Here is a 23,382-nt window from a genome sequence, read left to right on the forward strand (position 1 = left end):
AAATATCTGAAAGTTTCTCCTGAGGCTAGTGTTTGCTTAAACCTCTGCTGCTAACTGTTGATGCTATCACCTTTGTCATGGGAGTCAGTTCATCAAAGGCAGGATAAGATTGATGTCTCAATGGAGGGGATTAGGATACAACTGATGGGGAGCTACTGATACTAATAGAGCTGGAAGGGGAACCTACTTCTTCACTGCCACCTACCCTCTTTGACAATACCTCCTCAACCATTATCAACTTCTTTTTCCAACACATAAGAGCATTCTATTTGACTATGATACTGCCTTTCGAGCACATAGTGACTAACGTAGCAATCCCACTGGATTAGAGGCTTTAACCTTTTTCTGCTTGGTGCTTTCAACAGTTAACAAGCACCAATACATCCTTTGAAAAATCCTGCTGATGCAGAAATTCCTCTAATAAACTTGAAAAAAATACTAGGAGATCCATATTCAAAGCCATTTGTCCAGCTAAGTTCAAACTTATCTGGATAAACCCTGAATAAATAAAATAATTTGCTTTATTATGTGTACTTTCCAGTTAAAATGAGATTGATGTGTTTTAATTGTAATCTGCACTGAACAGTCTGTTGACTGGAGGGAGTGAACTATAATGCTTGAATAAATAAATAATACCTGTTCCAGATAGTTTACTACAGGGATGACACCACTCAGAGTGGCCTTGGCTAAACTCAGTGCATCAATAAATAGTTTAAAAGGCCTAAGATCATACACCATCTATGCATTATGTGTCCAGTCTCGACATCCAAAAGGAAATTCCAATCCATTTTTAGAGTCCAGAGCCAACTCATGACGTAGTGTCTGCTGTTCAGACAACCTCTGCAGCATAAGGTAAGTAGAATTCCAGGTAGTACGTTCATCCTGAACAAGGCTGTTCAATTGTGGCCCAACTACTACCTGCTTCTCTCTGAGCAGCTGCCTACTCTTCACACTCTGACTAAAAAGGTCTTCTATTTTGTGGCACTTCTCAATCAACCACTTTAGGACTTGGCTTCCCCCTTCCTTGCCTCTAAGCCCCAAAGCATCCCTTGCTACCAGGTGCAGAGAGTGTGCAAATTATTGGATGCCCTGGAATTCACCTCCAGTCACTGCCTTAGTAATATTGGTGCCATTATCAGTTATAAAAATCTATTTAAATTTATTTCACTGCTTCTAACTAACCATCCTTCCAAAATCCCCTGGATTGCTTCCAAGATATGTCCTGAGGTGTGGCTCTGGACTAGCACGTTGGTGTGCAGCACAGACCACCAGAATCCTGCTGGTGTAGCCTTTTTAGAGCTGCATTTAGCTAATGCCTCATCCAACTGCCACCAGTATGCAGTGAGGGACAAATATGCATACATTGCATTCACACTAGTCCAAAAGTCATTGGTGAAATTGATGTTCCTCCCCTTTGCCTTTGCCAGAAAAAAATCTGCATTCAGGAAGGGCACTGCATGTAAGGCTTGGAATCACACCATAACTAAATGTAGTCCTGCAAGGAACTTTATAATTGAGGGCTAAGAGATAAAACAGCTGCTTAAACCCCACTTTCTCTATCGTAACTTGCCACTTCAATCAGGGAAGAGGATGTGCAGTAACTGAGGGAGATGGCTGAGGGGTAACACTAGAAGATTGACTACAACCTCCCCTTTGCTCCTGTAGCTTTTCTGCTGAATGGGTGATCACTGTCCCAGCCTCTTCTTTGAGAAAATATGCTCTATGTTGCTTTTCCATGCGGCATTTCATAGAAAAGGCAGATGTTACAGTATCCTTCCCCTGCTCAGTTTTTTTTTACAGAAGGTACATTCTGCAAACTTCTGATCAGCTAGTGCACCGAAGTGACTCCAAATCTAAGATTTCTTTCTACTATCCCTATGCTGCTTAGGGATGTGCAGAAGAAAAAAAATGTTTCAGTGTATTCATTTGTTTCGTTGGAACACAAATTCATTTCATTAGTTTCCAAACAACAAAAAAATGTTAATTTATTTCTTTCATTAGTTTACTTGTTTTCTAGAGATGTGAAACAGAACCTGAATCGGTTCTGATTCCGGTTCCGATTCACATCGTGTTGTTTTTTTTTTTGTCTGGCCCGATTGGGTTTTTTTTTATCGGCTGCACCCGAGCCGATAAAATAAAAACCACCCCGACCTTTTAAAACTAATCCCTTAGCTTCCCCCACCCTCCCAACCCCCCAAAAACTTTTTACCTGGTGGTCCAGTGGGGGTCCCGGGAGAGATCTCCCGCTCCCGAGCCGTTGGCTGCCACTAATAAAAATGGCGCCGATGGCCTTTGCCCTTACCATGTGACAGGATATACATGCCATTGGCCGGCCCCTGTCACATGGTAGGAGCACTGGATGACCCACGCCATTTTTTAAGATGGTGCCGGCTGTCCATTGCTCCTACCATGTGACAGAGGCTGGCCAATGGCATCGATAGCCCCTGTCACATGGTAAGGGCAACGGGCCACAGGCACCATTTTGTTTATTGGCAGCTGACAGCCCGAGAGTGGGAGATCGCTCACGGGACCCCCGCTGGACCACCAGGGATTCAGGCAAGTTTTGGGGGGTTGAGAGGGTGAGGGATTATAATTAATTACATCTAAAGGGTTGGGGTGGGGGAGGGGTTTCAGATCGGGACAGCTGAAAAAAAATCGGCCGAACCGCAGGAAATGAAATTTCCCGTGGCGGGCCGATAACGAAGGGCGAACTGAAAGGTTTGGCCGAATCACATCTCTAGTAGTGATTCTCTGGTCCAGCTGCCAGCCCTCCAGCATCTCTCTGATGGCTGCTAAAATATTGGCTGAGCCATGGGCTCATCCGCCAGGTGGGTGTGCAGCAATGCCCATCTGCAGCCTGATACTCTGTGCCTGTAGAACTGCTATCTGACCCTACCTTAATCAGATCCCACCAATTTGCTGTCAGAGAGAGGAAAGCGTGTGAAGCATTTGTAGTTGTCTAGATGTCACTTGTGAAATGAACATTGATCCCCGCTGCCTTGGCCAACAGCACCTGGATGTGCCTATGGCACTGATTGTACAGACTGGGGATGACCTTTCTATTAAAGGTGGTCTTGGAAGGAACTTTATAGTTTGGTGCTAACAGATGTAGTAAATGCTTGAAACCCGCGTTCTTCACTTCCTGCTGGGGCTGATCCTCTAAAGCAATCATTTTGCCAAAGCTCTTTGGGTGCTGCCTGCCTCTTTCCTCAAGACAGTGTGACAGTACACCACCTGTTTCCTCCATTGCGGGTTCTCACTTATGTCATATAGTGGGGGACTGCTATTACTGGCCTGCCACCTGACTGGTGGAAGGAGTCAGGGGTACGGGAACAGCTTGAGAAGCACTCATCCCCTTTTGAAACAGTGTCCTCTGGATTGAAGAAGAGGTCCCCTAACTACTGCTACTACCATCCCCAACTGAATATTGAAGGGGATACTCCTTCTTCAGGTGATGCTGCATCCCAGAATTGCTTAAATAGCCTAATCATTGGCCTGGGCCAATATCCTTGGCACAATAATTACACCAAGCAAAGCACAGGTCTTCCCTCTCTTGAAAGTGTCTCCAGATCACAGATGTCTTTCGTGATCCTTGCCTCTGTCTGCATCCTTTGGGGTGGATGTTGATATTGGCATTGAAGTGAAGATGGAGGCAAATGAACCCTGAGAAACAATGGCAGGGGCTTCACTCATCCTATTTTCTTACACTGTTGCCTGCTCTCCTTCACCATCATCAACTCCTGCCTCTCTCTCCTTTATCACTGAAGTAGAAGATAAGACACTACTGACCAAAACTAGGGTCTACCACATCTGCTTCTGGAAATCCTTTAAAAGAAGATTCTGATTCACATTCTGAAGCATCTTCTGACAAGACTGCTTTTACTGCCTATTCAGCCCTGAAGGTGGACTGCAATGCTGGTGCTTTGACAACTTGTACTTCTACCTCCAATGGTACTGGTGATGCCCTGCTGCTAGTGCCTTCTCTTTTGCCTACTGTCCAATACATCAGGAACTGGAAGAGACACAGGTGGTAGTGACACATCCTCTCCAAATTTCAATTTTTTACGGCTTGAGATGCCTGACACTCCTGACATTTTTTATTTGAAAAAAATTCCTGTTTATTTTTGTTGGAGGACTCACTGTTGCTTTATAGAATCCTCTGCCAACTGCTGACTTACCTCAGTCTCTGCCTTTCCCAGATATGATGGGGTTTTATTTATCAGACACAATGCCTTCTGGGATTTAAATGATAAGTATGTGTTAATCTTTATTAATTTGAATAAAGTGAATGAGTGTGTGTAGTACTGACAATGACTGACACAATACCACTGTCTGACTGAAATGATCACTCTTTGTGCAACGGTGAGCTAAACACAGAGAGATAATGCACTGTAATATTTTCCTCTTCACACTAGTGCATAGTGCACACACTGCACACAGCACAGATAACAGATTCTGTTCTGCTCTGTCTGTGCACTAATTCTCAACAGTATCCACAAAATGGCCACCTGCCTGCCTGCTTTGTAGATGCTCTGACTCTGGTGTACTACAGACCCAGAAATAGAAGAAAACAATATGTATCTTGCTGACTGTGTGGCACAGATAACTAGCTGCTGGTTCAATGCAACTGGTTCTAAATCGCTTCCACAGTCCACTATGTCCCCCGAAAGGGAGAGAAAAGTTATGAAAAAAAACGAAAGCCTTCCTTTTTCAGTGGGAATGACAGTAAGAGGTAAAAATAAAAATCTATACAGATCAGCACAGCAGCCAAAAAGATTTTAAGTGAGGTATTTCTAGTTTTAACCACAAAGGACAAGAAAACTGTTGAAAAGGGTTGAGCATTCGGGAGAAATGAAATAGGAAATGAGACATAAACCGTGGCCTGACAAAATGACTGTAGTCTATACATGAGAGTGGCACCGGGGTCATGTCTAGGATCTGGCCTGATGTCAAGGTATCAGGACTCAGATTCCGATCCAGGCTGCAGTATCAAGCCTGTATCTTAGCCAAGGCCCCAGTCTCAGACGAAACCTCCAGAATGGACCACAGGGTTGGGTCTGGGCCCAGGCCCTGGCCTAGACAGGGACCCAGGCATTGAGCTACAGCCTCAGACCTATGCCCAAGGTTCAGAAGGACCCAGTCTCCAGACTGGGTCCCAGCATCTTGCCTGGGCCCTGACCTAGGCTGATGCATCAGGTCCAGGTGTCTAAGCCTGGGCCTTGTGTAGGGCCTAGGGTTAGATCACAGAGACCTACTGAGGCCTAGGCCTATGCAAGGCTGAGGCTTTGATCTGGGCCTAAGCTTCATCAGCAGATTCCCCAAAACTGGGTAAGTGGCGACCAAGGAGGATCCTGACCCCAACATTTTTCGGAGTGGGACAGTTGGGTGGTGGGATGGGAGGCCTCAGGAAACCCCGTTTTTGTTTTGTGTTGGTTTTTTTTTCTGTTTATTTCATTGTTTTAAACTATAGAGGAGACCACGTGATGCGGTGAGCAGGAGAGGACATGTTCAGGAGGACTCTGGGTGCCGCACTCTGATTCTCTCAGTTTTTGGCCAGCCTGTACTTATTTCTGACTAGCAATATCGTGGGACTCCGTGAGTATATGTCGATCACCTCTTACATGCAGCGCTCATCCTCCAGAATGGCCTTAAAGACCGGTAAAAAAAGAGAGGGAGAAAACTAAGATGGCTGAGCCCAAGATGGCAGCTACCCCTGAATCGCAAAGTGCTAAAGATGCTTCCCCTACAATGCCAGAGAACTTCAGAACTATTCTAATGGAAGCTTTGGATGTTAAACTCGCGTCAATCTCAATGCAGATTACTGAAGTACCAACAGCCCTCACAGAGCTCAATCCCCACTTCGTCCATGGCCTGGCCCACTCTTAGTCCCGTTTCCAGAGTATCCCACTCCTGGACCATTAGCTGTTGGACCATAGGTTGCAATTAATTAAATTTGAAGGGTTGGGGTGGGTTTGGGTTTTTTTTTTAATGTGCCCTTTCTCCCCCCCCCTATAATGATAAGAAAACCACACAAAATTTCATGGGTTTCCCTATAATTTCGGTGCCCCCCCCAAAATGCGACGAAATAGGAAATATCATCTTTATTTCCTATTTCATCGCAAACGTATTCACATCCCTATCCTTTATACCCTGCATCATATAGATCAATATCTCTCCTTAACTGTGACCTCAAAATATTAGCTAAAGTATTGGTGGATAGGTTAAGCATAATATTGCCCCATCTTATTTCCGAGCACCAAGTCGGGTTCGTGAAAAACAGACCCGCATGCTCCCACATAATTAAGCTATTCACGGCCATGTCTTCTTCTTTACATCAGCAGATACCCACTCTAGCGATAGGATTCGACTCAGAAAAAGCTTTTGACCGGGTTTCGTGGCCTAAAACGGTATGGGATAGACAGTAATATCCTGACATATATATCTCTACTTTATTCTGATCCAGTATCCCACATAGTGGCAAACGGCTTCAAATCAGCGGTGGTGCGCAATCTGCGCATAGGGTGAGGGGTCAGGCAGGGTTGCCCCCTTTCCCCATTATTATACATCCTTACTATAGTTCCCTTACTCCGAAAAATTGCCCAATTGCAAGAAATCAGAGGATTTCGGAATGATTTACATATGTTCAAAAGAGTAGCTTTCGCTGATGATATCCTAGTCTTTCTCACTACCCCACAGTCGTCGTTAGCCCCCTTACTTCTCATACAGGCTGGACTGCGGATAAATCAAAACAAGCCGGAGGCTCTGTGTTATGAACACAGCGCGCGTTTTGACAGGAACAAAAAAATGCGAGCACATAACCCCAGTTCTGATTACGCTACATTGGTTACCCATAACTTATCGCATACAGTACAAAGTTGCATGTATTTTACATAAAATTTTATATGGAAATAACATTGACTGGTTGAACTCTTCAATACGTTTACATGTACCACATAGAGAACTCCGTTCCAGTAATAAAGGTCTTCTATCTATTCCAACTGTTAAATCTGCAAAATTCAGCGCAGTCCGGGACAGAGCAATATCCATCGCGGGTCCTAAATTGTGGAATACATTACCAGCTACTTTAAGACAGCAGACAGACACTAAGAAATTTAAAGCAGAAATAAAGACATGGCTCTTTACGTGTGCATACACAGAAGCATGACATCCAAACAGTATGCGACTATTATATCCGTGATACTATAATGTGTTAAGATTTATTATTGTTTTAAACCGATATTTTATTACCCAGTTGTTGTTTAGTATACTATTTAATCTTATTGTTCTTTGATAGTATAGTAGTTAAGTTTTTAAGTTTTATTATTTTAAACCTATTAAGATTTTAAGTTGTCATTGAATTTAGGTAACTAACCAAAATGTCGTATTCAATATAGTTAACTGTATGTATTGAATTATGTCAATGTACACCGTTGTGATGGTCAAACGACTGATGTAACGCTATAAAAAACCAAATAAACTATAAACTATAAACTATAAACCCTCCTGTAGTGGTGCTACGGGAGGTTCCTTACCTCTTCCTGGAGGCCGCTCTGAAGCCGAGGTCTTGCCTACGAACTATCCAGGATTTGCTCCAGGGCCTGGGAGGCCGCAATGTTCTTGGGACCTGCCTGAGGCTTGCTTGTGTCTGCATGGACTTCCTGGTTTGAGCCACACCCTTCTCCCTAGGGGCCGGCCCGCAGCTCTCCTCCGTAGTTATAGGGCCAGCTAGGTGTGGGCCTTCCAAACTCCTCCCAGGGAGTCGCTGGTCTGCAGCCCTATAAAAGGACTTCAACTTCCAGTCAGCCTTGCCTTGCATCGGAGTTACTTCACTCTGGAGGCTCCTGCATGCCAGAGCTCCGTCAGGTCTTCTTTGTGGAGCTCCTCTTCGTTTCGTCTTCATGTCAAGTCAAGTCAAGTCTTCGTGCCTGAGGTCCTCGTCCAGGTGTCCTGGTGTCTCGTCTTGATCTTCCGTTTCCTGATGTCCCAGGTTCCTTGATGTTCTGCCCTTCTTGGTGTTTGCTTCAGCGCTCCTGAGCCTTCTGGTACCTGTCAGGCCGTGCTCTCTCAGATGACATCTTTCCCGAGCGTGGAGTAGCCTACAGGTGGACTGGTGTCCTGTGCTCCTGAGCCGTCATGTCCTGCCAGCCTTTGCAGAGCTCTGGATGACTTATGGCTCCGTCGTCGAAGTTCTGCCTCAGCTGGATTCTTCCCTGTGCTCGTCCCGTTCTCAGCGTGGTCCATGACCAGCCTCCTTGGGCTGTGTAGGGCACGCAGTGGGACAGGGTGGTCCGCGACCAGTCCCGTGTGTAGACTGTGTAGGGCACCCTGAGAGACAGTGCCAATGTCTTCCTTCCCAGCTTCTCGTCTCTTCTGGACTTCATCAAGTTCCTCATCTCTGATGCCGTTGCATCCGCCCTAGTGTCATGTTTTTGCTTCAACCCTCATCTGTGATGCCGTCGCATCAACCTTGGTGTCATGTCTTCGTGTCAAGGCCTCCGTCTTCCCTCATCCTCAGGCCGGCCTGCTGCTCCATGCCGATTCAAGCGGCAGGTCCGAAAGGGCTCGGAACAGTAGGAGGACCATTCCCCTACCAACATCATCTGTTGTTGGCTCTGGGAGCTTGCAGGCCTGGCAGAGGGTAAGACCATGTTCTGCCATGCTGGGACACGTCGCCAACCCTCGGTTCGGTCCTGGATCCGTCTGGGGTCGGGCTGAGGCCCTAGGGCACACTAAACACCCGCTACTTAACAGAATGCAAGGCCTTCCGAGGCCGTTACGTAACAGAATGCAAGGCCTTGTGCCCGACGATTGTGTTCGGCGATGGATCCGCCTTGTTCCTGAGTCTTGTCTGTGTTCCTGGACTGGTTTTTGGGACCAAAAAAAATTTTCAGGTTTTTTGTATATGACCTGCTGGAGGCGCCAGCTATCTGGATAATACGACCTGCAGGTATTCACGGCCATCCAGATTTTTTTGTCATGTTCGCCAGCTTGGGGTTGTTTTGACCTGCAGGAGGTGCCTGCACCCCACCTGGTTAGCTGGTTTTGCTTTGCCCGCCCTGGGTTCCCTCCCCCAGCTCTTCTTGATGTTTCTTGTGGTTCTTGTCTTGTTTGTGCTGTTTTGCTTGTTTTTGCTCATTTGTGCTGTGCGTTTTTTGTTTTGCTCATTTGTGCTGTGTGTTTTTTCTTCTTGCTCGTTTGTGTTTGTTGTTTGCTGTTCGCTTGTTTGTGCTGTTTGCTTGTTTGCTGTTTGCTTGTTTGTGCTGTTGTGCACTGTTTGCTTGTTTGTGCTGTGCGCTCGTTTGTGCTGTTTGCTCATTTGTGCTGTTGGTTGTCTGCTCGTTTGTGCTGTTTGTTTTGCTCGTTTGTGTTGTTGGCTGTCTGTGCTGTTTCTGTGGTTCTTGCTTGCCCTATGCTCTGTTCTGCTTTGTTCCTGGTCCTCTTAAAATGAGGGAGGGACCCCTTTGAGGGGGGGGGGTACTGTTATGAACCCTCCTGTAGCGGTGCTACGGGAGGCTCCTTACCTCTTCCTGGAGGATGCTCTGAAGCCGGGGTCTTGCCTACGAACTATCCAGGATTTTCTCCAGGGCCTGGGAGGCCGCAATGTTCACATATTAGGAGCAATGGATGGCCGATGCCATCTTAAAAAATGGCATGGACTATCCATTGCTCCTACCGTGACAGGGGCTGACCAATGGCACCGATAGCCCCTTTCACATGGTAAGGGCAAAGGGCTATTGGCGCCATTTTGATTAGTGGCAGCCGATGGCCCAAGAGGGGGAAATCGCTCCTGGGACCCTGCTGGACCACCAGGGACCTTTGGTAAGTCTTGGGGGAGGTCGGCAAGTCTTGGGGATCGGGAGGGTACGGGGTTGCAATTGCAATTGCAAAACCGTTCACATGGCTCCTTCACAGAAAGCTGCAAGTCCACCCAAATGGTCACATGGTCAAAGATGACTTGGGGTCCAATTATTGCTTTAACTAGTGCATGGAAGCCGTTCTGGGGTATCAGAATGTAATCTATTCGAGACAGCGAGGCATGAGCTCGGGATATATGAGTATAAACTTTCTCGGCAGGGGGAAGGGCATGCCGGAACTTTTGGCCAGCTTGGGGGGGTCAGGAGGCCCCCCCAAGCTGGCCAAAAGTTCCGGTTGGGTCCAACGGGGGTCCTGGAGCGGAGGCACGGAGAAGCACGTGACGTCGGCGTCACTCCGACGTGATGCCGACGTCACGTGCTCCTCGCAAAGGAATACAGGGATGGCTTCCTGACTCCCCGCTGGACCATCAGGGAGTTTTGGTAAGTCTTGGGGGGGGGATTAAGGAGGGTGAGGGGTTTAAATTTTTATTTAGGGAACCGGTGAACTTATGGACAGACCCTCAACTTATGGAATTCTCCATATGTCCATATTGAACGAAATCGACCCTCAACTTCAACTTATCAACTTATCAACGCAAACTGTTTGTCTGCACATCCCTAGTAATCATGATGTTTCTGTTGTATGACCTACTGTTTACATGTTCAGATTGATTATTGTTTCGTTGTCTGAGAAAACGTAATAAACATAAGTTACAAAAAAAAAATAAACTATAGAAATGAAATAAGTATTAACCAAAATGAAATTTGTGGAACCCCCTCAAAAATAAAACAAAAAACAAAATTGCATTTTTACCTCCGCCCACCCCTAGTGGCTAATTGCCTGCCAGTGCTACTACATTGTGTATGTAGAAGGTGCACAGCTCTTTACTTTACTGGCTAGAACTGGTATTGAGCGAATGAGAGTAACCTCCTCCACCCCACACATACAACCAGTAGCACTGTGTGCAGTTTGTAGCAATGCGAAAAACCTTAGTTTGCTCCTTACAGAGCCAATATAACTGATGGTGAATAAAATAAGAATAATTATGACCCCCATCACTAGCATTACAACTAAAAAATGTACTGATGTACATATTGAAGTCAGAAGGCCACTGGCCAGAAGCCACATACCAGAGAATAAACACACACCACACACCGAGTGACAACTTAGCTAGCAAAGTAGGTGTTTTACTCCCTCCAATAATCAATGTCAGCAAAACATAAACCAAAATATGTAATTTTCTCATGAAAGGCAATGCATACATCTAGTGAAACTTAGTTATATGATATAGAAAGCAAAAGCAACAGTGAGTCTAAATAACTGACTGCCTGCTAGGTCACCACTGCTACTACGTTGTGTATGTAGAAGGAGTTCTACTCTTAAATTTATAACTAAGACATGAGATTACTTTCTAGAACAGAAACTGCAGTGAGTGGCTATGTGAACCTTTTACTCTGCAGAGCCAGTATGGTGATTAAAATAATAATAATAATGATGATCCCACCACCAAAAGTACAATTGAGATAATATAAACTGGAGCACTCACTGAGGTCAGTGAGCCACTGGCCAGAGGGCAAATGAAAGACTACATGATGGAGGTCAAACACACACACAATAACACCTTAGCTAACAAAATATGTGTGATACTCCTTCCAATAATCAAAGGCAGCAAAACATAAACCAAGAAAATGTAATATTCATACTAAGGGTAAAAGCACACATCCAGTGAGTCTTAGTCATATGACATAAAAATCAAAAGCAGCAGTAAAGAGTGTAAATGACAGATTGCCTGCTACTGAACCAGTGCATCAGTGCACCACTTCTACTATGTTGTGCATGTAGAAGGAATGCTGCTCTTAAATTTATGATTGGAAAATTAGATTACTTACTAGAACTGGAACTGTGCAGTGTGTGGCTGTGTGAACATTATTCTGTTCTGCAGAGCCAAAACATCTGTTGATGATTAAAATAAGAATAATGATGACCCCACTGCCAGCACTACAATTGAGATAATATAAACTGGAGCACTCACAGAAATCAGTAGGCCACTGGCTAGAGGGCAGATGCCAGGCTATGCGACAGAGGATAAACACACATTTATTTATTTATTATTGATTGATTGATTGATTTTTATATACCGTCGTTTGGTGTAGCTATCACAATGGTTAACAAAGCATGACAGAAACACATACACACACTGACACTTTAGCTAATAAAGTATGCATGATTCTCTGATAGCAAAACATAAACTTAGAAAATTCAAATCTCCCATTAAAGGCAATGCAGCAAGTGAGACTTAGATTATAGATAATGACAAAAGCAGCAGTTAGTGTGATTGTCCCATGGCTATTATGTTGTGTTGCATAGAGCCTACACTCTAATGCCCTACCTTGCAGGCCTAGTGCCTCACAAGATGTACACTAAATCAAATCAATTACCAATTAATACAATGATAATAATTTTTGAGATTTCAAATTAATTATGTATCTCTCTCAAAAGAACAATGAACTATGCTGTCATCTACTCAGTTCCCTCCAAATCAACTTAGCAGACAGCTTGAGTCCCCTTATATATCTGTACTCAAGAGTCAAATTAGGAAAAACAATTAAAACTGATTATGAATTGGAAGATTCAAAATACAATTTTGACAATTAATATGAATCTCTTAAAATAATAAAGCAAGGTTGATGGATTCAAAATATATCCCAAAATGCCAGGACTTCTTCCCAAAATGAATATGGATTGGCAAATTTAAAATATGTACTTGCATTGTTTACTAGAACTTGTATTGATATTATGCTTACTTGTTTACACTTGTTACCAGGCAGCTAGCATCTTCTCCCCACAGACCACCTTGAAACCTTTGCAACATAAACAAGTAACCAAAGAGATGGCCAATGGGACTGGAAAGGCATAGCTATAACTAATGAACTGCTCCACCACTTTTAAACCAGTTTTTAACATTTAGTGCACATAATTAATTTCTAAACAATGTGAACTTACATAAACACACATTCAGCCCATAAAAAATATATTGAAATCTCACATTTTTATTGCAATATAATGTTGATATAATGCTCATAACAGAATCTTGCAACAAGTTAGCTGACATAGTGTTAATCAATAACTTATATTCACCAGATTATACTCATTTAGCATCATTAAGGCAAGGTCAGAACAGAGGGGGCAGGCTGTTAATAATATACAAAGAATTGATTCTTCTTCAAGACCTAGAGTCAGTCAGCTGATAGTTTGCTCATGCAAATGTATTCATTAACATTTTACTTAGTATACATGCCACCATTACATGATAACCTGATAATATTGGGTGATTTTAATCTCCATTTTCCGAACAAAGAAATGTCAAAGTTAGAAATTTCTCATCCACTGGTAAATTTAGGCTTCATTCAATTAGTTAACAGATCAACATATAAGTCTTGTAATACCCTAGATCTTATATTTAGGACTGAATTTCTATTGACCAAAAGTTCCATCAATCTGGTTAATAGCCTTCTTATTCCATGGTCTGACCACTAGGCCACATGCGCTATAGTAAATCTAAGCCTGAAAAGTTCTAAGATTGAGTTGGATTGTTGTGCCAATGAATGTTACCCTCTTTCCACTCATCCTGATTCATCTTCTGAGTTCTATCTGTACTCTATTTCTATCTGTACTTACCTGACATAGGAGCCTTGAACTGCAAAATTTGGCACCTGGATTTCATAGGGAACAGTTGTCCATCTACTGCACCATAAATGAATAAATAAATAATAAAAATAAAAAGAATTGTGGACCAGCTTTGTAGGACATTTGTATGTTGCTAATAAACTTTTCCAAATCTCTGAAAACAGAGCAAACTTATCAACTGTCAGTCTCTTGGCAGAAAGTTAAGCATACCCAGAAATTCCTCTGTGCTAGGGAACAATGAGAAGAGATAAAGAAAAAAGATAAGTGGCACTAAGCCAGAATGACAGTCATTAAAATGTAATCTGTACGTGTCAGAGAATCTAAGCCAGGAGATGCCAGAGGCTAATACTGTATGGCAGCATAATACATAAGTAGGCATTTGCTTTGTTTTATTTTATTGAGTTGAGCTTCGGTTCAGGTCCCCCGTGGGAAATATCAGTTTTCTCGTGGGTTTTTTTTCGTGTTTCTATTGCTTTGGTGTTAGTGCGCACTAACTTCATGTTAGTGAGCACTAAGTCATGTTAGTGCACACTAACCGGTTTTCTAATTTTGGAGTTAGTGCGCTTTATGGGGCTTAGAGTGCACTAACTCTATTTTAGTGCGTACAACCTAGTTTTCTAATTCAGGAGTTAGTGTGCCCTAATAGAACTTAGGGTGCACTGACTGGTTGTTAGCATGCACTAACTAAAGTTAGTGCGCACTAATAAAAAATGTTACCATTAAGTTAAAAATTGGGGGGCAGTTTGTTAGCCTGAGGTATGGTTCTGCATTCCCTGTTTCCTTCTAAAGAGACAGTAAGGAGACAGCCAATGGGAATGCAGAACCATACCTCTAGCTAACGGTCTACACCCCAACTGCCACATTTTGTAACTTACTGGCCACATTTTTTGTTAGTGCGCACCAACTTTAGTTAGTGCATGCTAACAACCAATTAGTGCACACTAAGTCCTATTAAGGCGCACTAACTCTGGAATTAGAAAACTAGGTAGTGCCCACTAATGGGAGTTAACACACACTGACATGTAATTAGTGTACCCTAAGCCGCATTAGAGTGCACTAAAACTTTAACTTAGGTAGTGCACACTAATCGGACTTAGTACGTACTAACACAAAAAACGAATTTTTCTGAATTGTCGGAAAAATTCCCTTCATTTATTGGTTCTTGCGATCCATGACGAATTAGACAATATAGTTTAAATTGTCTAATTCATTTCAAACGAATGCACATCTCTAGTAAATAGTACAGTACAAGCTCACAAGCATGAAACCTGCATGCGGTATTTGATAAGTAGCTCAAAATAGCTCAAGAATAAAATGTTGCATTGGAGGTGGACCCTTGGGCTGAGGTGGGGTTGACGCAACCCGTAGGCGAGGACCTACGGGTCCCCACCATCAGCAGGTGGAGTGGGCTGAAGCTAGAGGCCACTGGAGCTTCACCTATACCAGCCCTCGTTCCCCTCAGGTTGAGCCTTTGGGTGCTGGGGCTGGCAGAACTTAGGTGGACCTCGAGGTTAGCTAGAGAAGGAAGGTGATTCAGCCCAAAGACAGCAGTTGGTAGATGGCGCAGTCCTATCCTGGACTGGATTTGGTACTGGAACTCAGGCGCCAAAGGAACAATGAGGAACTGAAGGCACTTAATCAAAAGAAGGCCAAAGCCTTGAAAGTCCTCATCCAGAGGATTGGCAAGGAGAGGTGTCACTGACAGGCTAGGGTTAGAGCCGGCGATGAGTAGAAGTTGTGGCAAGCAACGTAGAACTCTGGACACTGGATATTCTGTAGCGTAGTAATTCAAAGCAAGGATCAGGGCACGAAGAAGGCAGGCATAGTCAATAAAGGCTGTGGTCAGGGCACGAAGAAGGCAGGCAAAGTCGAGCGTAGCAAAGGTCTGGGGCTGGAGAGAAGCTGAAGAGTAGTCAGGCGTAGTGGAGGTCCGGGGCTGGAGAGAAGCTGAAGAGTAGTCAGGCGTAGTGGAGGTCAAATCCAATGAGTCAGTCCAACACATAGACGAAACAAGAACTACGAGGACAGGAACCGGGAACCACAGGAAAACAGGAACCCATGATGAGATGAATCTAGGATCAGCAATGAGTACTCAGAGTACGAGGAGACCTGTTGCAAAGGCAATGCTATGGAGCGAGCCCTGGGCTTTAATACGCTGGGTATGCGGCCAGGTTCCCTCCATGGGCCCTTTAAAAGAATCAATGATGTGCGCATACGCGCCTAGGAAGGGGTGCTGCGCTGATGGCGATGTCTCTCTGTGGGTCATGCGGAGAGGCCCGACAAACAGGGACATCTTGGCTGGCAACACTGGGTGACATGGCAGGGCCGGAGGCACCGGAGGGAACCCAAGGTCGGTGGCTGCGGCCCACCGCCTCCAGCAAAGAGGAGCCAGGAGCTGGAGTCCGTCTAAGAAGGTGAGAGGGCCACGCTGTGGGGCTGTCATGGGCGGCATGCATAAAAGTACCCCCCTTGATGCCCCCCTCCTGGAGGTCAGGGTTTGCCTGGATGGGCACAGTGGAAGCTCAAGAGGAGGTAGTTATTCAGGATGTTTCGAGCTGGCTCCCACGAATTCTCTTCGGGTCCATATCCATCCCAGGAAAGGAGGTATTCCCAATGGTGGCCCCCTACAACGGACGTCTAGGACTTCGTGGACTTTATACGTCATGTCGGTTTCTGCCAAGAAAGGAGGTGGTTCAAGAGCTTTCTGGGCAGGCCAGGACAGAATCACACTCTTTAGAAGCGATACTTGGAATGTATTATGTATCCCCAGTGTGGGGTCAGCCGAAGCTGGTATGTAACAGGTCCGATAATTCAGGTAACAGGGAAAGGCTCAATAAACCTAAGAGCAAATCTCTGAGACGGAATTCGAAGTCAGATGTATCTGGTACTTAACCAGACTTTCTGGCCAGGAAGGAATTCAGGAGCCGAGCGGCATCAACTGTCAGCAGTTCTCTTGGCCCGGGAGGCGGCCTGATGCAGGCGAAGATTTGTCTGTTCCCATAATGTCTTAAGGGTATCCACAATAGCCTGTGCTGCAGGGGAAGACACGGATAGATGTATGGGTAATGGTGGTCGTGGTTGTTTCCCATAGACGATTGAATATGGGGACGTTCCAGTAGCCGTGGCAATGTGAGAGTTGTCAGAAAACTCTGCCCAGGATAAGAGGTCTGACCAATTATCTTGTCAGTCATTGATGTACGTGCACAGGAGCCTTCAAAGAGCAGTTCATCCGTTCGGCTTGCCCGTTGGCCTGGGGATGATAGGCAGTCATAAGGCTGATGTTAATACCAAATTTTCGGCAGAGTGAATGCCAATACCTGGCTACGAATTGAGGACCTCGATCTGAAACGATATCCATGGGTAAACCATGTAATCTGAAAATATGGTGGAAGAACAATCGCGCTAGCTCTGGAGCAGATGGTAGGCCCGGCAGAGGTACAAAATGGGCCATTTTAGAAAAGCAGTCTATGGTAACCCAAATTACAGTGTGACCCTCAGAAGGTGGAAAATCCACAATGAAATCCATAGACAGGTGAGTCCATGGTTCTTCGGGTGCTGGAAGTGTTTAAAGAAGACCCCAAGGTCACCAGACTGGGGTTTTTTCCTGTGCACAAACATTACAAGATTCGACATATGCTTTTGCGTCGGAGACCAAGGTAGGCCACCAGAAGAACTGCTGGAGCAGTGCCACGGTGTTACGGATCTGCTAGGGAGTTAGAAATCTGTAAGGTTTCGGCTCCTATGAAGGGAGGAGCTAGCAATCTGTTAGGTTTTACTCCTGTGGAGGGGAGAAGTTAGCAATCTGTTATGCTTTGCTCCTGTAGAAGGAGGAGTGAGTAATCTATTATGAACTGGCTCCTGTGGAAGGAGGAGTTAGCCATCTGTTATGCTCAGCTCCTGTAGAGGGAGTAGTAAACAATTTCTTAAGGAATAGACTGCGGAGGTAGCAATCTGATAAGAAACTGTAGCTGAAGACTCCTGATGGAAAAGGAGTAGCAATCTGTTATCAGCGGAGTGCTTGGAGAGGTCACTCAGCTGTAGAGGAATGTAGATAGGTGGGTCCTTGGGCCAATGGCAGATAACAGCGCCCCCAGGAGGATATCCTGAGAGGGACCACCGGCTAGGCTTGGATATGGAGACAGACACAGATAGTTCTTTTATTAGACAGATTAGTAGAACCACCAGAGGTTGCAGTAGTGAGCAGGGCTGAAGTCCCTCAGGTACTGGAACAGCGATCCCAGGGTAGCTGAGCTGTAGAGAAACTATAGATAGTGAGTAGACAGGGTATGCGGTGTACATAGCCAGAACTAGATGACACAACTCACATAAGGTCTTAATGAAGCTCAGAAGCTGGAAAGGGTTAGGCCCTCAAGGAGCAAGTACCTGGTTACAGGGAAAGCTCTGAGAGAGTGATAGTAACTCACAATGTCTATATCTGCGATAGCTACCAGGCATTAGAGAATCTTTAGAGTGTTTGGGAACATGGGCCCTCGAGGAGCAAGTACCTGGTTCCAGGGAAAGCTCTGAGAAAGCGCTGATAACTCACAATGTCTGTTACTGCGATAGCTTCCAGGCAGTAGAGAGTCTTCAGAGTGTTCAGGAGCATGGACCCTTGAGGAGTGAGTACCGGTTCCCATCGGCAATCTGAAATAAAGAAAAGAGAGCGAGGCCCCCGAGAAGCAGGTACCCCTGGTAAGTTTGAGGAGGCAGAGTAGCTTGGATGAATCCTTGCAGAGTAGCTTGGACAGCTGAAGCGAGTCTTTGCTAACTCGACACTTTAGCAAATACTGAGACCTTTTATATTGGAAGAGGATGATGTCATCTCGGGGACGCCCCCGAGGTTTGTGCCCTTGCTGGTACATCAATGAGAGCGCGAGCGCACGCGCCCTATGTCATTAGGCAACATGGTGGATCCACAGCGTCATGCCAGTCCGGGGACGCCGGAGGGAGACGGCAAGAAGACGCCGCGGTAGCTAGCTGTCCATCAGACCCGGAGGGAGTCACCACAGAGGTAAAGAGGGAAGAGTGAGGGCATCGAGCAGCGATGGATGCAACAGTAACCCCCTGCAAAGGGCGATCTCCTCTTCAGGTACAGGTTTCAAAGAATGCACGAGGTGAAACTGATGAAGCATCTCTTTATCCAAGATATTGGTCTGAGGCTCCCAAGTGATCAAATCGGGGCCTAAGCCTTCCCAATCAGAAGGTCTTCAAAAGTCTTGCCTCTGTAGCGAACATCCAGAATCTCTTTGATCTTGATTTCTAATTCATCTTCTGTATTGGTGACAGATGGATCTTGAGATTTGGAAGAATCTTTCAGAGTGTATTGATGATATCAGCAGCAATGGGTAGAGCTGCTGTGGAAGTCACTGAGGAATTCAGTGGAAGTGGTGATGTTGAAGAATGTCCAAAATCCACTTCTAAAGATGACTCTCCAGTAGAAGATGCTGGATGAGAAATGGTAGTATTTAGCAGCAATAGCGAACTGATAGACGCCACTGAGATTTCAACGGAAGTGGCAATGTTGGAGTACGTCCAATCCCACATCTAATGGTAACTCTTCAGTAAGTAATGGGAAGAGGTGTGAATTCAGCAGCAATAGCTCAGCTGCTATGACGTCACTGAACCTTCAGTGGAAGTGGCGATGTTGGGGTACGTCCAACCCCACTTCTAAGGGTACTTCTTCAGTAATGTGACTGGATGAGGTATAGAATTCAGCAGCAATAGCTTAGCTGCTATGGACGTCACATAACCTTCAACAGAAGTGGCAATGTTGGGATACGTCCAAAACCCACTTCTGGATAACTCTTCCATAGATGAAGCTGGAAGTGAGATGGTGGCAGCACCAGCAAACAAACAGGCTGGTAGCTAGAGATATCTTCTTCGGAACTAATTGTGCTGTAGTGCTTCAGACACGACTTCCGAGTGCAACAAGCTTAGCAAATATCTCTAAGTTATAGTCCATGAAGACAGTAAAGATGTAGAGTGCCATCTAGCCATGGCGAACATAGCAACCACTATGTATATAAGCAGCCAGTAGTAGAACTGCTGTGGACATCATTAAGATCCTCAAGAGAAGCGGTGATGTAAAGGAACATCCAAAGCCCACTTCAAGTTGTGATGCAGTAATGGATCTTCTAATTTGACAAAGGGACTCCTCAGGTCTTCCACAAGACTTCTGAAAATAAGGTTGCCTCCTGCCCCTGAGTCCAACAGGGCAGGAGTCCAAACTGTTGCTGGTTCAGAGGTCACAGAGACTGAACGAGAGAGTGGAGGAGATAACGCAGTATGGCCCAAGAACAGTCCTCCCGCAGGACATAGGCCCATCCGTTTCCCGGACGAATGAAGCATGTAGAGACATCATGGCCGGGCTGACCACAGTACATGCACAGGCCCCGTTTCTTCCGGAATCTTCTCTCCTTTGAGGTCAAGTGACCATGACCAAGTTGCTTCGGTTCATCTAGATCAACAGCAAGAATTGCTGGACCCATCCTAGGTGCTGGGGTATTGGCCTGTTTCAATCCAGTTAACACCTTAGGCCAGAGTTCCTTCACCTTGTCTCGGAGCTGACAATCAATCCGAGTAGCTAAGGCTATCAATTCTTTTTTTTTTTTTTTTTTAATTTTATTTTTAATTTCAACAAATACAAGCAAGTATTTCACAAAAAGAAATTTTGATAGACATTGATTACAAACTTAAACCATGCAAATTTTCATAGCGGATTCCATTAATCTCAATGCCATATTCATAATCACAACTACAATTACTGGTGAGAGATTACATTTTGAGGAGTACAATTAGGAAAATATAAAGAAGCATTGGTATAACCCAAAAAAAAAAATATGGTGCTTACTTCATTCAAGGCTCAGTGGGTTCATGCATTATAGGAAAAGAATCAATAAAAGATCTGAGCTGTTCTAGGGCAAACAAATATGTAGTAGTCATTTCCCTTCCTTACAACACACTTGCATGGGTAACGTAACAGAAACGTAGCACCTAAGGAAACAGTTTCCTGTTTCATAGCTAGAAAGCCCCTGCGTCTTTCCTGTGTTATTTTAGATATATCAGGAAACATTCGGACTAATGACCCATGAAAAGGGATATTTAAATGACGAAAATACCTGGTCATTATTTTACTTATATCACTTTCAGATACTACAGAAACAATTAAAGTTGAACAATCAATGACTTCAAATGCAGATGATTCCAAAAACAACGTCAGATTATTTAAATCCAATACATTTTGCTCCCTATTAACCTCCCTTTCATCAGATGACCCAGGTATAAAATATACCTTATTTAATATTGGTATGTCATTCTCAGTCATTTGTAAAATCTCTCGGAGGTACCTTTTAAAAGTCAAAATGGGTAATTCCCCCATTATCCTGGGAAATTTTATTAACCTAAGATTTAACCTCTGATTCCAATTTTCCAAAAGTTCTAGTCTTCATGACAATGCCATCCTGTCCTTGATTGTAGCTTGGTTAAAATCTTGTATATTTTTAAGCTCCACTTCCATCTTTTCCACTTTCTTTTCTACACTTAGCAAGGAAGGACTGCTTTTGTTCACCCAAGCGTGTATTCAAAGAGGAGGCTAACTGCTCCATTTTCAGATTTGTTGTTTTAACCTCAATGGCTAGGCCAGTTGTAAGTTCCCACAGAGTCTCTAACGTGACCACTGCCGGCTTAATAGGAGCTGCCACTGACTCACCAGATAATGATGGTACTCGGCGTCTCCTGCAGGTCTCCTGGCGATGACGTGCTCCTCTCAGCAGGAGGTCTACTCGCGGGGGGGCTGAGAGAAATCTCTGCCTCAGGCAGCTCCGAATCTCCTCCTGTCGGAGCCGCAGCAAGGCCACTCCCCCCTTCTCTCACCGTAGTTGGAGTCGCAAAGTTGGTAATGAGTCTCTGCTCTGATAGCTGCGTAGGTATAGAGGGAAAAACCCTTATTTTGCCTTTTCGTTTAGGTGGCATCTTATTTTATATTTCGTCAGTTTTTTAAAGGCAAAAACAGGAAATTTCGACTTAATTCTAAGAGAAGAAAAGCAGCTCCTTCACAGCGACTTCACAGTGACTCCAGTTTGGGCGTCATCTTGCCCCCACTAGCCTCTGGATGCAGGTTTCAGGCTATCAATTCTTCCAGCAAGTCAGGTGTCTGGCGAGCAGCCAGCTCATCTTTCAAGTGGGTATCCAGGCCTCTGCAGAAGAGAGTCTTGAGACATCTGGGGTCCCAGCGAAATTCCACTGCAAGAGTCTTGAATTCTATGGCAAATTCAGCCAATGATCTGTTGTCTTGCTTCAAGTCCACTAAAGCAAACCCGGCAACAAACATACGAGCAGGCTCATCAAAAACGGATTTAAACAAGTCCATAAATCCTTTTATGTCCTGCAAAATAGGGTCCTTGCATTCCCACAAGGTAGATGCCCATGACAAGGCTCTTCCATCCAAGTATGACAGGATGTAGGTGGCCTTAGAGAAGTCCATGGGAAACAATGAAGGCTGTAAGGTGAAATGCATGTTGCACTGGTTCAAAAAGCCCCGCGTCGAGAGGGCGAGCAGGAGCGGAGAGAGAAGCCCCGGAGTGTGTCATCAGATCGGAGCCAGGAGGTAACCCGAGTCAGCTGTTGGGCTGTGCGGCGCAGAGGAGCTGATTGGAGGCGGGACCCGAAGCGGCCAATATCACCGGCCCCCTGACTCTCTTACCGCGAGGGCGAGCAGGAGCGGAGAGAGAAGCCCCGGAGTGTGTCATCAGATCGGAGCCAGGAGGTAACCCGAGTCAGCTGTTGGGCTGTGCGGCGCAGAGGAGCTGATTGGAGGCGGGACCCGAAGCGGCCAATATCACCGGCCCCCTGACTCTCTTACCGCGAGGGCGAGTAGGAGCGGAGAGAGAAGCCCCGGAGTGTGTCATCAGATCGGAGCCAGGAGGTAACCCGAGTCAGCTGTTGGGCTGTGCGGCGCAGAGGAGCTGATTGGAGGCGGGACCCGAAGCGGCCAATATCACCGGCCCCCTGACTCTCTTACCGCGAGGGCGAGTAGGAGCGGAGAGAGAAGCCCCGGAGTGTGTCATCAGATCGGAGCCAGGAGGTAACCCGAGTCAGCTGTTGGGCTGTGCGGCGCAGAGGAGCTGATTGGAGGCGGGACCCGAAGCGGCCAATATCAACGGCCAGTGTGCGGCGCGTAGCAGAGCCGGCGCGTCGCTAAAGCCGCGCGCGCTCAAGGGGCGCGCGCAGGAACGGCTTTGCCGGGCTTCGCCGGATTCGCCGGATTGCCAAGGTCAAGTAAGAACCAAAGTTAAACTTCTTCTCTCTATTAAGCTCCTTGCTCCGATCCCTTGATTTATCAATAGATTCTGCTAAGGGTGATATAGCTTATTTCTTGCTATCCTTAAGTATGCCTCCAAAGCGGAAGGGGAGAATAAGAATTTATCCTCCCCCACCAATGTCGTCTCCTATACAGCAAGAAATATCAAGTTATATGTTATCCCCTATACCCTTACTTAAGGGAGCTGAGGAATCTGATGTGCCAGTAGTTTTGGGGAAATCTATTGAGCCGGCAGAAGAAGCGTCCCTTAGCCCTCACATCGGGCTAGCACCCCAGCAGAGAGTTTTGGAAAGGGTAACGGAATTGTCTTTGGAAAATCTTGAGTTAACATCTCAAGGATTGCAGCTTGATGCAATCAAAATCCAAGAACAAACAGACACAGCTGCCTCTAGAAATTTTAAAGGGGCAGCAGGGGATGTTTCCGATTTGACCCCAAATGGAGTTAAAGATTTTACACCAAATCTAAAGCAAGCTGATATCCCAACCAAACCTGCTGTAGTAACGATGGATACGCTTTGGGA

The sequence above is a fragment of the Rhinatrema bivittatum genome, chromosome 1, assembly GCF_901001135.1.
Source record: "Rhinatrema bivittatum chromosome 1, aRhiBiv1.1, whole genome shotgun sequence".
In the NCBI taxonomy this organism is placed as follows: Eukaryota; Metazoa; Chordata; class Amphibia; order Gymnophiona; family Rhinatrematidae; genus Rhinatrema; species Rhinatrema bivittatum.